The 16253-nt window shown below is 33.6% G+C and overlaps 1 long non-coding RNA gene across 1 annotated transcript; it reads left to right on the top strand.

Annotated features, from left to right (window-relative positions):
- The first annotated feature begins 2119 nt into the window (after positions 1 to 2119).
- LOC131157720 (uncharacterized) lies at positions 2120 to 5633 on the top strand. Its single transcript, XR_009137308.1, has 2 exons — positions 2120 to 2372; positions 4976 to 5633. It is a non-coding gene; the product is annotated as an uncharacterized LOC131157720 (long non-coding RNA).
- Positions 5634 to 16253: the final 10620 nt, after the last annotated feature.

Genomic DNA, 16253 nt, shown 5'->3' on the forward strand with positions numbered 1-16253 from the left:
TCGTCAATGCACACTTTGAAATCTTCCATTTATCGCCAATGAATGTTGTGATGTATCCCTCATCTGCCAATTGACCAACTGAGATCAAGTTCTTTCTCAGGTCTGAAAAATATCTGACATCCTTCAGCTTCCATACTGACCCGCTCATCTTGATCTTCGTAATTCCCTTGCCAGTTATGTTGCAAGGTTGATCATTGCCACGGTATACTTTACCGAAGTCACCTGGTATATACTCCTCGAGGCAATCTTTACTGCAAATGGCATGAAATGAGACTCTAAAGTCTAAGACCCAAGACTCCTTTTTGCTTTCCAAAGAGCATATCAACATATCACCTTCTTCTAAAGCAACATTTGCTTTTGTCTTCGCCTTATTTTTCTTTCTAGGACCTTTGCACTAGTTTCTGAAATTACTGAACTTTCCACATTTCCAGCACTAAATGTTCTTTGTGCCCTGGGAACCTTTCGGATTTTTGGATTTGGATCGCTTGGACCTAAATCTGCTGCGATTGTCTGATTGGCCATGCCCTCTTCCTTTCCATGAATCTCTCCCTCGGTTTTCCACATTCAATGTTGAACTTGAAGTGGAAGCAATGTTTGACATCCTGATCTCTTCCGTCAAAATCATGCCAACGACTTCATAAAAATTCAGCTTTGATTTTCCTGCAGAACTACTGATCATAGTAACAATACATTTCCAACTCTCAGACAACTAACTAAGAATCAGTAAGGCACGGATCTCACTATCAAACTTGATTTCAACTGAGGTGAGTTGATCTGACAGCTCGTTGAAATTATTTAGATGTCTACTAAAACTTTCACCTTCGTACATGTTCATGGTAAATAACTTCTTCATTAAGTGTACCTTATTGGCGGCTGATGGTTGCTCATAAATGTTGGAGAGCATGTCCATAAGAGACTTGGTGGTTGTCATGTGTTTGATATTAAAGGCAACAGACTTTGCCAGAGTCATCCTGATAGCTCCGAGAGCTTTTCGATCAAGCAACCCCCACTCGTCCTCCTTCATGGAATCTGGCTTTCCCTTCAATGGTGAGTGCAACTCCTTACCAAACAAGTAGTCTTCGATCTGCATCTTCCATAAACCAAAGTTGGTGTCGTTAAACATCACGATCTTTGAGCTATTTTCGTTTGACATCTTGATTCGTCAATCTAGAGATGGAATCAACTCAAATGGACAGTACGGTTGGATTCGGAATTGCTGAAAACCTAAGAAATGATTCAAGTCATTCAAAAAAAATCTGGTCAAACTTTTTGGTCAAAATCGATCAACTTTCCATTAAACTTAACGGAATATACTCCCATTTAACAAAATATTATGACGCCGTTACTAACGAAGTTAATTAACGCTGTTAACAAACTGCTAACGTGACAGGTGGGACCCAGTGATGACGTGGCACTGACGTGGCAAGTGGGGCCCAATGATGATGTGGGAGTGGGGCCTAGTGCTGACGTGTCTGTTGGCGGGGCAGTGGAGCCTAGTGTTGATGTGTCTGCTGACGTGGTAGTGGAGCCCAGTGATGATTGTGCCAAATTACACCAGGTAAATTTCCAGGGAAGTGGGGGGTCACAATGGACCCCTTAAGTCCCACTTTCCTAAACAGAATTTTCCTTAGACACGTAATTAGCACAATATAGCTCCTGGGACCTCCAATCTGCTCCAATCTGAAAATTTTGCTCTGATTTGGTGACTTTGCTCCAACCTATCTCTGATACCACTTGTTAAGGATCTAAGAATAATAATCACACACACAAGAAAAATAATTACACAAAATAAGAACACCAAATTTACATGATTCAGTCTCATCTGACCTACGTCCATGGAGCACACTGAATATATTATAATCTGAGAGAAAAACATTGGGAGGAGACACACACTCAACTCAACTCTTCTCACACTTTTTTGTCTCACCTTCAGCACTCTCACACTCCTCGCTCACTCACTTCATTTGTACTCTTCACACAATATAAATGTTCTTATTTATAGATACATAGGATAGATATAGAAGGAAATGAGTTATTGTATTCTAATGGATAATGAACACATGATTTTTAATGGATTATTTGAGCACGTGATAATCGTTTTTTTTTATGGAATGAATTTGGCATGCTCATTCTCCTCCGCTGCAGCTCATCCTCTTCAAGGCATTTCTATTTTTATCGTTTTCATATTTTCTCCGTATCCATTTCAGCTTAACAAGTATCCCCATCTCGCTGCGAATGTATGCTTATTTTGTCAAAAAATGGAAAATGCAAAGAAGGTGCCGAGGTGAGAGTTAGTCCTCATCACTTAACCTTACTAGATCTTTAGCTAAGCTACAATATGCTGCTGGAAAAGGCTTAATAGCTCAAATCAGGTTAGCTATCTAATTGTTTGTTCGTTTTTTATTATATGAATTGTTATATTTTCATAGGGATTGACGGATTTCTGCATTTACAATTACATTTTTTTTTTTCCAATTTATATGGCTCTGAATGATTTTTGATCCTTGGTCGGATGCATTTTGCATAAAATTTGTATAAAGATTGAGGAGTTCTGTTGATTAGGATTCGTTGATGAAGAGTGACGTTTATTTGTGATTTCCGGAGTGTGCTATAGCTTGTATTTTCAATTTTGAACTCTCTAGGGCTTTGTAGTAGTCACCTACTGAATTTCCATGAAATGGAAGAGAGAGAGAGAGAGAGAGAGAGAGAGAGAGTTTTGGTAATTCATGAACACTGCTAGGAATTCAACAGCCATAACTTTGTATGCTAGTTCCTATGCGGTAGCACAATATAAATATAAAGTTTGAATTTTTACAGTGGAAAGTAGCGACATTCAAATGAATAACCGAACCTTTACAACTTATCATTTGGTTCAATGAATCTTGGGGACTTTAGAGTGTTGGTCAAACCAAAACAAGGTAGGCCTAGCAAGCAATGTTTAGTAAGCTTTTGTGCAATTCTTCCCCTAATGGAAATCATCTGGAGTTATTGAAAGACTTCCTACAATATTTTGACTTAAATTTACCAAAGATACAATGTGGGAGCCCAAGTAGAAAATCTGGTCCAACAGTTTTGCAATATTTCTGGTGCTTGTTCCAGTAGTGCTTCTGTGTGGAAGAGCACATGCAAACTAGATGGATATGTTAGTAAAATGATAGATGCTCCGCGAGGAAAACCATGCAATTGTCCACGCATATTTTTATGTGCAGAAGTTCTGTCACTGTGCTTCATTTGATGAGAATATATAAAAGTGTTATTAGTTTTTGGAGGAGATTGTTTTGGCCTAACACTTGAATTGCATTGAGTCTGCAGAAATAAACAGTTCCAATAGTCCATTTCAAATTGGACAATAATATGGCAATTTTATAAAAGAATTGGTGCTTATGTATATGTGCATGCACGAGAGAGAGAGAGACGAGGTGGGATATGTTAGGAATATACGAACAAATTTCCGAAACCTGTGAGAAACAAATAGAGAAAGAATAACGCCAAAGAAAAATTCAATCACACGCACAAGACAATATTTACGTGGTTTGGCAATTTTGCCTACGTCCACGGAGTTGCAGGGATTTCAATATTATCAGGAAGAAAGCACAGAGAGTGTGGCGATACAATTCTCTCACTCTCGCGGATACAACCACTCCAACCCTAATCACCCGAAAGCACTCTTTTTATATGTTGCGCCTAGGGTTCCGTTCCGAATGGGCTCCAAAAATTTTCCCCGGGGGCAACCCCCACGAGTACGACTTGTACCGCACGGCCCAAGCCTTTGCTCCATGAACTAAGCCTTAGAATAGAAATCTCTAATTAAACAAAGATCAAGTCGTCATCCAAATTAAGACACAACTAGGCTCCACAAAAGCCCAACAGGATACAACTTAGAAGTCTCATATTATATAGTGGTGAGGTATCTAAGTCACCAAGAGCTTGTGACGCAGAGGGCAATCATTAAAATATTTGTAGTAGTAACGTTGTTGAACATATATGGAGCTTGCAACAATATCAGTATATACAATGCAGCTGATTCCTATGTAAATTTCCTGCTCAGCTGCCTAATGGAAGAGCCGCCCTGCAACTGGAGCATATATGCATGCACTAAAATTTATTTTTGGGTCCTCTTGAATATATAGTCCTGGGAGGATATCAATCTGAGGTCTATATTCTCATAGATGGTAGAAGTTTTATTATTTCAGTAATGACCATGCGTTTTGCAACCTTTATTGCTTTAGATGTAGAACCAATGAGGACGAGTTCTCATGGCAATGTGAGGTTTTGAGGAAGGCTGCCCTCTGCTCTTTTCTCTTGGGGCTTTTTTCCACATTGTTGTATCCGTGGAGTTGGGTTTTTTTGAAACTTCAAATCAAATCAATTGAAATATTTTTAGAGTACTATTATCTTTCTTTCTCCTTATTAATTGTTGTGTCATCCTTAGCACTTGAACTTTTTCATCATGCATCATTGTGGTATTATAGCTTGAACTGGGTTTTGATTAGGCTATTGAATACTTTATTTTACTGATTTCTAGAAATTGGTCCTTAAATCTTGAAATTCTGAATCAAATTGACTGAGTTCTTTAGTTTTCTCAATGAGGTGCTCCACTAATTCCTCAAATTTGAGCAGGAAAGGGTGATGCTTATATCAGTTTTGTTTCTTGAAACATTAATTTATATTTTATGAAAAAGCTAATGGATAAGGTTACGCAGGCCAAAGGAGAACAGAATATTATTACAACAATATCATAACTAAGGAATATCATTAGTATATATTGATTTTTGTGTTCACTTAAATGCACTGTTATCTAGTTAAGAATTCAACAAAGGATTTAAAATTATGTATTTTTAGCATTTGCAATGAAGCCTCATATATGCTAAGGAATTATCTTTCTAAACTTTCTTTTTTACATTTTTATATTGTACAATGTTGCATAATCCTAATTTCTTGTCAATGCTTTTGTAATTGCTGAGCTACCCTCTAGCTGCTGGGTTTGAGGAAAAAGAATTACTCTCACTACAATGATTTTTCTCTCTTCTTTGGAGAAGATGGGGCAAATGGACTAGATGCAGAAGGCCCTACTGATTATGTAGAAAGTATAGAAAGGGGAGAGGCTAAAGGTGAAGAGGATACAGGAGGGAAAGTGGGAGGTGCCTTGAATGCAATAAATGCCTCTACAAGTGCTATTGACAATTTCGCCACAACCACCACCAAATTGAGTATGTCAAGTAAGTCAAAAAAGAAGAGTAAAGACTAATGATGTCTTAATAAATTTGGTGGAGCACACAGGTAGGTTGAGTAACCTTTATGAGGAAGCTAAAGAAACCATGAATATTCTTTAAAGTATGAATCTGGAAGAGCAAAAAAAAGGATGAAGGTGTATGGTTGGCTTCTTTAATAAAGAGTTTGACTAATGATGGCATTTTGGAGATGGAACATATTATCACTATGGATACTCACCAATGATGACATTTAGGTGACTCACAAGACATATTATCTTTTCACTTTGAATGACTAATTTAGGTGGGAGTCTTGTGCACTGGATACGACCTTTTTCTTTATGTAACGAATTTGCTTCAAGATAAAGTTTAGCTTAACTAAATTCATATACGAACTTTCAGCAATCGAGATAGATTTTGTTATTACTTGCTTTAAAGATATTTTGAGCTGATATCTCTTTATGTCTTTGTGTTTTACTTGATGATTTTTTATCTTTCTCACCCTTTTATTTTCATTAGTTGAATACAAGGGCATTTTGAAAATTGAATATCTTTGTTTTGTATATATATATATTGAAGTTCTTTTATCTAAAGGTTTATACAAGTTTAAATCTAGAACATGAATATTCCATTCTTGTTATAGAGTATTTGTGTAGCTGGGAATTAAGACTACAATTTGGTATCATTTCTAGAAAATGTTTATCAAACCAGACAGGATTATTATATTTGTAGGAGATTGATATTACCATGATTGATGAATTAATGGTGAGAATGGCACATACATGGGGTAATTTGATAATTGAAATTTTGGACTCCAATAATTTCAAACTTTACTGAAATATTAAAGGAGTCGTGTGGTTCATAAAATTAATATTTAAGTGAAGTTTGAAATTAAAAATTAAGAAAAATTAAATGCTAACTATGAGTAAGATTGAATTTTTTTAATATATTTTGTTACTTTTTATATATTTTTTTTTCTCATGTTTTTCAAGTTTGGAATGGGGGCTTAAGATAAATTGACTGTTGCATTTATGGGTTAAATTTACTAAGATTTAGTATTAATAATTTGTCTGATACATGAGATTAGGGTCAAGTAAAAATTATTCTACCATACTAACCGTTTTGAAAATGTCTTTCCTAATCTCTAACTTTTTTTTTTTTAAGTACCATTAGAATTTGTTCTATTATTAGAAATAATTTTTCTATTTTAATTTTTAAATAACAACAAAATCAAGTCTTTAAGTTCCACTCGGTGAATTGGCTACATGAATTTTTTTTCCTCAAATTTTTTGTGATCACGAACAATTTCTTTTGACAAATTGAAGGCTATTAAATCTTTTTTCATTACCTCATTTCAAGTTATTTTAAATCTACTTCTACCTTCTTCTTCTTTTTTAAGAAGGGTGGCACCTCCATTTATTTATTGATAAACTCTCACTTTTGGCGGAAGAATACCGTGATTACAAAACAATCAATAGGAGAAATAAAAGACAAAACTTTACAAAGATCTCTCAAAAAATAACACCAACAACTAGCCAAAACACGGGTACAAGTCCAAACAAAACAAGGACCTACAGAACAAATTTCATGTAACAAAACAAACAAAAGATAAATAACATAAAGTATAAACCAAAATCAACAAGAAATCAGTTAAACATACCTCATATACGTCGTACCCATCTTCTTCAGTTTATACAAATCATTGATAACTCTAAGGAGTTGATTACTATTGGTAAACAAACTATTCCTCCCCATCACACCTTGTCGAGCCAAGGCATCTGCCACTTTGTTCCCTTTTCTACCCTTTCTATTGCTCCTCACAGTAACTAACTCACTCTTCTTTATTGGAGTACTATATAATATGTGTTGTAAGTGTCCAAACCATCTGAATTGTCCCTCCTTTATCTTATTTTCTATTGGAGTTAACGTTTAAATTACTGCGAATATGTTCATTCCTTAATTTATCTTTCAATGCTATATCACTCATCCATTTAAGCATTCTCATTTTGACAACTTTTACTTTTTGGATATGTTGTTTCTTAGTCAATTAACATTTTGATCCATATAGCATAATTGGTCTTGTAATCGTCTTATAAAACTTTTCCTTTTAATTTTAAGGGTATTTTACAATTACAACACACTTGAAGCACTTTTCCATTTTACTAAACCTGATTTAACTCTATGCATTACATCTTCTTCAATTTTTCCTTTAACTTGTATAATAGATCCAAGGTATTAAAATCTACTAGTACTATCTATTTCTTGATTATCAAGTTTAACTTTATCTCCAATATTACTTCTACTATTACAAAAATTAAATTTCATATAGTCTATCTTATTTCTACTTATCTTAAAGTCCATAGATTCTAAAGCTTCTCTCCATAATTTTAACTTAACCTCTACTCCACCCCTAGTTTCATCAATTAATATAATACCATCTGCAAACAACATATATCATGAAATTTCATTTTAGATACTCCTAGTTAGTTGATCCGTCATTAAAGCAAAAAGATAAGGGTTCAAAGCAGATCCTTGCTATACGTTTATTGTGATTGAAAATTTTCTAGTTTTTTCACTTACAGATCTTATACCAATCATTACACCATCGTACATATCCTTAATAACATCAGAATACCTATTATATACACTTTTTTATTCTAAAATTCACCATAAAACTTTCATAGGTATCATATTATACGCTTTATCTAAGTCATTAAATACCATATGCAAATCTCTCTTCTTTTTCATAAACTTTTTCATTAATCTTCTTAAAAGATATGTAACTTTTGTAGTAGTTCTCCCAAACATAAAACTAAATTGATTTTATGAGAATTTCGTTTCTAACCTTAATCTTTGTTCAACTATCATTGCCTATAGTTTCATCATATGATTCATAAGTTTAATTCCATAATAGTTATTACAATTTTGAATATATCCTTTATTCTTGTATATCGACATTAAAGTGTTTTTCCTCCATTTATCTAACATTTTCTTACTTTTTATAGTTGTCTTAAATTAATTAGTTAATTATATAATTTCATTATCATCTAAGCATTTCCAAACTTCAATTGGGATGCTATCCGGTCTTATAACTTTTCCATTTTTCATCTTATTTTGTGCAAACTTAACTTTGTTAACTCTAATCTTGTGAATAAATCTAATAAAAGTTTGGTCTTTTTATTTGTCATTTCTAAGTTTAAACCTTCTACTTGGTTTTTATTAAACAGTTTAATAAAACAACTTTGATATCTTTATTTTATTTCTTCTTCCTTAACCAAGACAATATCATCATCACTTTTTATATATCTAAGTCCTTTCTTTTTCTTTCTCTAACTCTAACAAATTTAATAATATCTCTTTCCCCTTCTTTTTATCTATTCTATCATACAAATTATTAAATAATTTATGTTTAACTTCACTAATGACTTTTTTTTTTTTTTTTTTGCATCTTTCTTGTTTCTTTAAACTTTTCAAAGTTACCCATGTTTTTATACTTTTGTCATGTGTTACACCAAATTCTTTTTATCTTTATGGCCTTTCGGACATCTTGATCCCACCACAAACTTTTTTTACTATTTGAGAATCTTCCTCTTATTTCACCTAAAATCTCCTTTGCTGTATTTTTAAATAGATCTAACTATCTTACTCCAATGAGTGTTTGTATTTACACCATCTCTTATAGTCCAATCACCATTTTGGTCATTTTATTTTAAATTTTATTATATTTTGTCCATTTAGGTTTCATCATCTAATTCTCTTACACTAGTTTATTTTATCTTTCTCTTTCATTTTTTAATACATATATCTAACATTAAAATTCTATAGTGTGTGGTTAAACTTTTACTTGGGATAACCATATAATCCTTACATGATAAACGATCTACCCTCCCAAATAAGAAAAAATCTATTCAACTTTTATTTTCTCCACTTTTGAAGGTTATTAAGATTATTCTCTCTTCTTAAAACAAGTATTCATTGTAATAAAATCAATGACATAACAAAGTCTACGATCATCCCCCTAAACTCATTTTTGTCTCCATATCCATATCTTTCATGCATCCTCTTATAATCTTTGTTATCATTTTCAACGTGTCCATTCAAATTTATTCCTATGAATATTATCTTAGTCTCTGATATGCCTTGTGTAATGCTATCTATATCTTCCCAAATTATCTCTTAATATTTTCTACTAAGCCTACTTGAGAAGTATAAGCATTATTATCTCTTGACTTAAAACCATCTTGATTTTTATAATTCTATTCCCTACTCTATTTACATCTATAATGTTATCTTTTAAGTTTTTATTTATAATAATTCATACCCTATTCTCATGTTTTTATTTTCCAGTGTACCAAACTTTAAATCCTAATTTATCAATCTCTCTATCTTTTTCCCCAACCCACTTAGTTTTTTGAAAGCAAATTATATTAATTTTTCTTCTAATCATTGAGTTCATGCTTTTACTCATAAGTGTTCCCATATTCTAAAGTTGCTAATATTTTACTATGTGCTTTTACTACACATCTCATAATAGTGTAATGGTTGTTCACCATTATTATAACCAACTGGACATTAGTAGTGGCGGCCCAACATTCTTTGATAAATTATGAGCATTTTTTTAGTGGCTCATAGGTGATAAAAAAAATTTCCATTAATTCAACGAAATATATTTACTTTAGGAGATTTTTGAGTTAAATTCTTCTAAAAACTAATTTATTTAAAACATACTTTAGATTTTGAAGTTAACTTTTTCCACAAGAGAACAAATAGATAAAATGAAAGTCTAATGAATAAATGAACTCTAGAGTTTAGAGCCAACTTTCCCACCTATAAACCAAATAGATGAATACAAAGTCTAATGAATTAATGAACTCTAGAATTTGGACCTAACTTTTCCACCAATAAAATAAATAGACGAATTAAAAGTCTATCAATAAACAAACTCTAGAGTTTGGAGCTAACTTTAATTTCCACCAAAAAAACAAATAGATGAATTGAAAAGTTTAATGAATAAACTCTTAAAACATTAATGTCTATTGATTTTCCCCATATGACACATACTAAGGGTTTTTCCAAAATAGTACTTCAACTTAGGATCCAAAGAACTATGAAATGGTGCTCTTAAGCAATTTTACCGAAGAAAGATTAATTGTTGTTTAGTAATTTTTTAATTTAAATTCTAAAACACGGACTAAAAATAGGTTGAAAAAATTTACTTCAAACCAGATTCAGTGCTCATCAATACAATATTCTATTATAAGTTTGATCTTTAAAAAAAAAAAAATTTGTTAATGTGGAGGATACCAAGATAAACATCTCATTAAAATGGCTACTAACACTCTGAATAGGCCTAATTAACTATTTCTTATATAATATTCTATTTGTCGTACAGTTAGTTAGTACATGAATTAAATATTTTACCATTTCATTAACACCAATTCTTATCTCTTTTACCACTGCATGTGTACAAATTATGTCACAGAATTTTAAAATTATTTCTCTATCCATGTAAATATTATTTATTGCAGTTCTACCATCCTCCCAAAGCCAAATTTTGTACTCTCACATTATTTTCTAAGGTTTTGTAACCCATCGTCCACCTCTTCTTTTCCCGTTTGTTAATAATTACTACTAAAACTATTGAAATTAATCAATACCAAAAAAAAATTTAAAATTAATTTAATTATCTAAATTTATGTTACATGAACGATTATGGCCTCATACATTTCCAATCACTGAGTTATATGATGACCGATCAAGGGATTAAAATTTTACCACTTGGAATTTAAGGGTGGCTCATTTTAGGATCCACATTAGTTAATTTATACAATTAACATTTTTTTTTTAATTTTCACAAATAAAGGGGGAAACTAAATCATTTTTTGTTTAAAATTTATATATTTTTTTATAAATATCAGATTTTTAAAAAATTAAATTATTTTTAAGTAAAAATTTACTTGGCCCCAAGGTGGGATTTAAAGTTGTCACTGCTAATTTTTATAAAGGAAAAAATAAATTATGGTACTATCGCTTTTCAATAATGTCCAAAAAGTGCACAAAAGCATCTTTTTGAATCTTGAAAAACTTCCCTAAAAATCAATGAAGCTTGACAAACTCACAAAATGTGCCAAATTTTTGTACCATGTGGACTCATCCAATTTAATGCTTTTGACTCATTATTTTCTTTTCTTTTCTTTTCTTTTCCTTTTTATACCATGCAAAGAACATCTTAATAATTCAACATGAGAATTTTCATATTAAAAATTTAGAGTTTAAATTTTAAAGGAATTGAAAGTCTTATGCAATGACAAATGAATTGTGGATACATTTAATAATTCTTAGAATTAATATTACTTTATTAATTTTTAAAAAAATTTATATTGTGCTACCTGTTAAGTACTTTCTTTATGTGAAACACCAAGTGGTCATACAAAGAAATTTTTTTTTACAATTAATTAGTTTTGCAAGAAGTCTCGAGATATCTTTAACTCTAGTTAAATTTTGAGACTTCGCACATTTCTAATTCAAATATTAGGGTGGTAAGAAGGGGTATGAGATGAAAGATATATGTAACTCTGTTTATTTGTGCTTAATTATAAAGGTTGATATTTTAATTTTTTGAAATTCAATTCGCTCTTCTTTTTTATTTTATTACGTAGGAACTCCAGACACTAATGAGCCATTCAGACCCCCTGATGCGGCACCAAACCTACAGATCAGCGTCTTCCGCCCCCTGGTGCGGCATCAAACCTATGGATCAACGTCCTACGGACTCCCTAGTGCGGCACCAATTCACTCTTATTTGTTTAACCTCTAAACTAGGGTTGAATTAATTTGATTAAACCAAAGAACTTATTGATGATTTAATGAGAAGTAGACCTTGTTAGACATACATATTTAATATTTTTGCTCCTAAGAAAATATAATTCACACAATACTCCACAACACACTTTTCCTTATCTCCAAAGTCCTGTCTTACATACATATGATTAATTACTAAATGACTAAAAAAATCCACCATGCATTAAGATTCAAAGATAATTTTAACTACATATACTTAGAATTAGGGCTGCAAATGAGTCGATCTGAGCCGAACTTCAACATGTTTAAGCTCAACTCAACAGAAGAATAGGTGGGCTCATGCTCATACTCATACTCGACTTGATTTGAGCTTAAAATGCTAAACTCGAGCTCGACTCAAAAAATGAAATATAGGCTTCGGCTGGGGCTCGGTTCAGTTCTAAGCCAAACCAAGAACCAACTATACCAACATATTTTAAGTCGAACCAATAACAAACTAAACCACTAATTTGCTACCTTAAAAATAAAAATCAATATTTTATTTTCAAAACTACAAAGGCCCACTACTTAGTCCAATTTTTATGTCAAACCAAATCAAAGAAACTACATCGACTATTATAAATTCTATTAAAAGTAAAAAAAAAAAAAAGGGGTCGTTAATTGTCCTACTAGCTTTCTCAAAGAATTATAGCGAAATTCATCTCTAAGTATTGCAGCATAGTAATAAAAATAGGGTAAGACATACTTTTTCATACTCTTAAGTAAAACAAAACATGTGCCCATAAAATACCATATCACCAAGTACTGAGTTTATTTTTAGACTCTCATAAGATAAATTTTTTTAAAACAATTATACTATGGAGCATGACATTCGAACTCTAAAATTGAATTTAAACAAAATTTATTAAAAATTTATAATAACTTTTTACAATTTAAATTTATAATTTAAAATTCATATTCTTAAACATGATAATTTTTTTTAACTATACATTTTAGATTTAATTGGTATTCATTCCGCTCCAAACCACCCTAGGTGGCCAGAGAATATTATATATATACTTTCCATTTATTTGTTCTTCAATTAATATGTAATTGATATGTAATTAATATGTAATTATTACACACAATCCTTAATTCAATATAAATAAATCATATTTACCACTTTACATTTTAAGCCTTCTCATGATTTCAGAGTCTAAATGATCCAACCTAATTTCTTGTTAGGCACTGTGTCACGGACCCCCAAAATGGGACTCAGGTAAGGGCCATGTGGCACTCGTTGAGAACTCTCTCTCGACAAGTCAACTAAGTCTCACACGTTCACGACTGTAATCACGAGCACCTGGTGAGTCTCAATACTCAAGAAAACCAAGGAATAATAGGATATCACACGAGCAATATATTCTTATACACCGAATAAGACTATAACAATCAGAGACATCACAATCCAAGGCAACAAAACACCACAATGAAAACTACTACTTGTATTATTCAACGACAAGAGAATAATCATACAAACGATAACACAGATAACCATATATTCATTCTGAAACCCTAGAGAATACAATTATAGCAGTATCTCACTCCCCATTTTCCTCATTACATTGTCACTCCCTAACATCCTCCCCCACTCATTTTATCGACGTCCTCGTCGATGTGTTGTAGAAGGGCTTCTCACTCTGCTGATGTCGAAGTAGATGTCATTGACTACGAATTTCTGAAATCTTCAATCTTTTGTATGGCATGCTGAAGGTTTTCTTCCTTTTCCCAACTATTCTCTTCTTTCCCTAGCCCCAGCCACTGAACCAGAAATTGTTATTGTTGACGACCTTCTGCATTGATGACTCTGTCTGCAATGATCTCTTGGACTTCCTTGTTGACAGGTTGCTTTCTGGAAATTGTTGATCTCCTTAACTTTTGTCAGTGCGGATCTGCTTCATCTGTGTGGAATGGCTTTAAATTACTTACATGTAACACAGGATGGACTGGACGTCTGTGGCTTTTCATCCACTCAGGTTGCTCAAGCCGATAAGATGCATGTCCCACCTTCTCAATCACTCTGATTGGACCTTCGTACTGGGGTAACAGCCTTTTATCCTTGCCGCAAAGAAATCAAAATGTCTCCAACGGCACTTTTACAAGAACCAGATCTCTAGCTTCAAATTGTTGTGGTCGTCTCCCTTTGTCAGCCCATTTCTTCATGCGCTTCGATGCTTTTTCTAACTGAGCTCGGGTGACTTCGATATTTTGCAACCAATTTTTCGTGAATTGGTATGATTTCGGGCAATTTCCTTTATATGGACCATCTAGAGTGTGTGGAAAAGTCAGTTGTTGACCTGTCACAATCTCAAAAAGACTTTTATTAGTCGCAGAAGATTTCATAGAGTTGAAACAGAATTGTGCCGTGTCCAGTAAAGTAACCCAATTCTTCTGATTGGAGTGAACAAAATGTCACAAGTATTCTTCCAGCATCCCATTAAAACGTTCCGTCTGACCATCTGTCTGTGGGTGATAGCTGGTGGACAGATTAAGGTTTGAACCCATCAAGTGAAAGAGTTCACCCCAAAATCCCTTCGTGAATCTAACATCCCTATCACTGATTAGGCTTTCTAGAACACCCCAATATTTCACCACATGCTTAGAGAATAGCTGAGCTGTCTTCTCTACTGAACATGGCTTCGAGACTGGTACAAAAGTTGAGTACTTAGAGAACCGGTCAATCACCACCAAAATTGTGTCATACTCCTCTACTTTTGGCAACTAGGAAATGAAGTCCAAAGAGACACTCTCCCATGGCCTGGCAGGCACTAGCAATGGCTATAATAAACCTGAGGTCTTCTTTCTTTCTACCTTGTCTTGTTGACAGATCAAGCAAGTTTTGGTATAACTCATCACATCATCTTGCATATTCGGCCAATAGTACCCCTGTGTAATCAATGGCTGAGTTCTTCCCCATCCCGGATGACCATCCCACAACGTATCATGGCACTCTTTTAGTAAGGTTTTCCTAAAGTTTTCAGCTTTGGGCACATAGAATCTCCTGCCTTTAGTCATTATCAGTCCATCTTTTACCCAAAATTGTCGTGTCTTCCCTTCTTCTATTAGTTTGCTTAGTGACTGCGCCTGCTAGTCTGTACTTAAATGTTCCCTGATAAGATTCTTCAAAGGTAACGCCACCCTACTAGTTGATAGATGACTGATGAGTTTCAATGCTGCCAATTTGGTTTTTCTACTTAAAGCATCGGTCACTTCATTCGTCTTCCCTACTTTATATTCAAAATCAAAATCAAATTTAGCTAACTTCTCCTGCTAACGGGCTTGTTTTGACATTAGTCCAGGTTGTGACAAAAAGTGAGTAACTACCACATTATCGGTTTTTACCACAAATTTGGACCCCAAGAGATAGTGCCTCCACACCCGAAGATAGTGTACCACGGCGAGAAGCTCCTTTTCCTGTGTTGTATAGTTCCGTTCGGCACCCGATAATTTTCTACTTTTAAAAGCAACTGGATGCCCTTCCTGTAAGAGAACTCCCCCTAATGCAAAGTCAGAGGCATCTACTTGCACTTTAAACGACTTTGTCACATCAAGAAGGATTAGCACAGGATCTCCTACAATCTTTTCCTTTAATTCAACGAATGCTGATTAGCACTCTTCTGACCACCCCCATGGTACCCCCTTCCTCAATAAATTTGTTAACAATACAACTCTTCTGGAGTACCCCTCTATAAAGTTTCGATAGTAGTTGGCTAGGCCCAAGAAAGATCGCAGTTCTCTAACGGATGTAGGTGCTCGCCACTCCTAGATGGTTTTTACTTTAGCTGAATCCATCCGTATCTGGCCCTCCTCAATGATATGCCCCAAGAATTTAATATGCTTTTGAGTGAAAGCACACTTCTTCCCTTTTACATATAACTGATTTTCTTTGAGTTTTTGAAAAACCTTCCGAATATGATCTTTATGTTCTTCTAAGGATGCGCTGAAAACCATTATGTCATCAAGGTAAACAACCACAAACTGATCAAGGTGGTCCCGAAAAAGCTGATTCATTAGAGAACAAAAGGTAGCGGGTGCATTTGTTAGACCAAAAGGCATGACAAGGAATTCAAATGCTCCATACTGGGTGACACAAGTGGTCTTCGGTTCATCTCCTTCAACAATGCGCACTTGATGATATCCGGACCTCAAGTCCAGTTTCGTGAAATATCTAGCTGTACTTAACTAGTCAAAAATATCAGCAAA

This window comes from Malania oleifera, chromosome 6, assembly GCF_029873635.1.
Source record: "Malania oleifera isolate guangnan ecotype guangnan chromosome 6, ASM2987363v1, whole genome shotgun sequence".
Lineage (NCBI taxonomy): Eukaryota > Viridiplantae > Streptophyta > Magnoliopsida > Santalales > Ximeniaceae > Malania > Malania oleifera.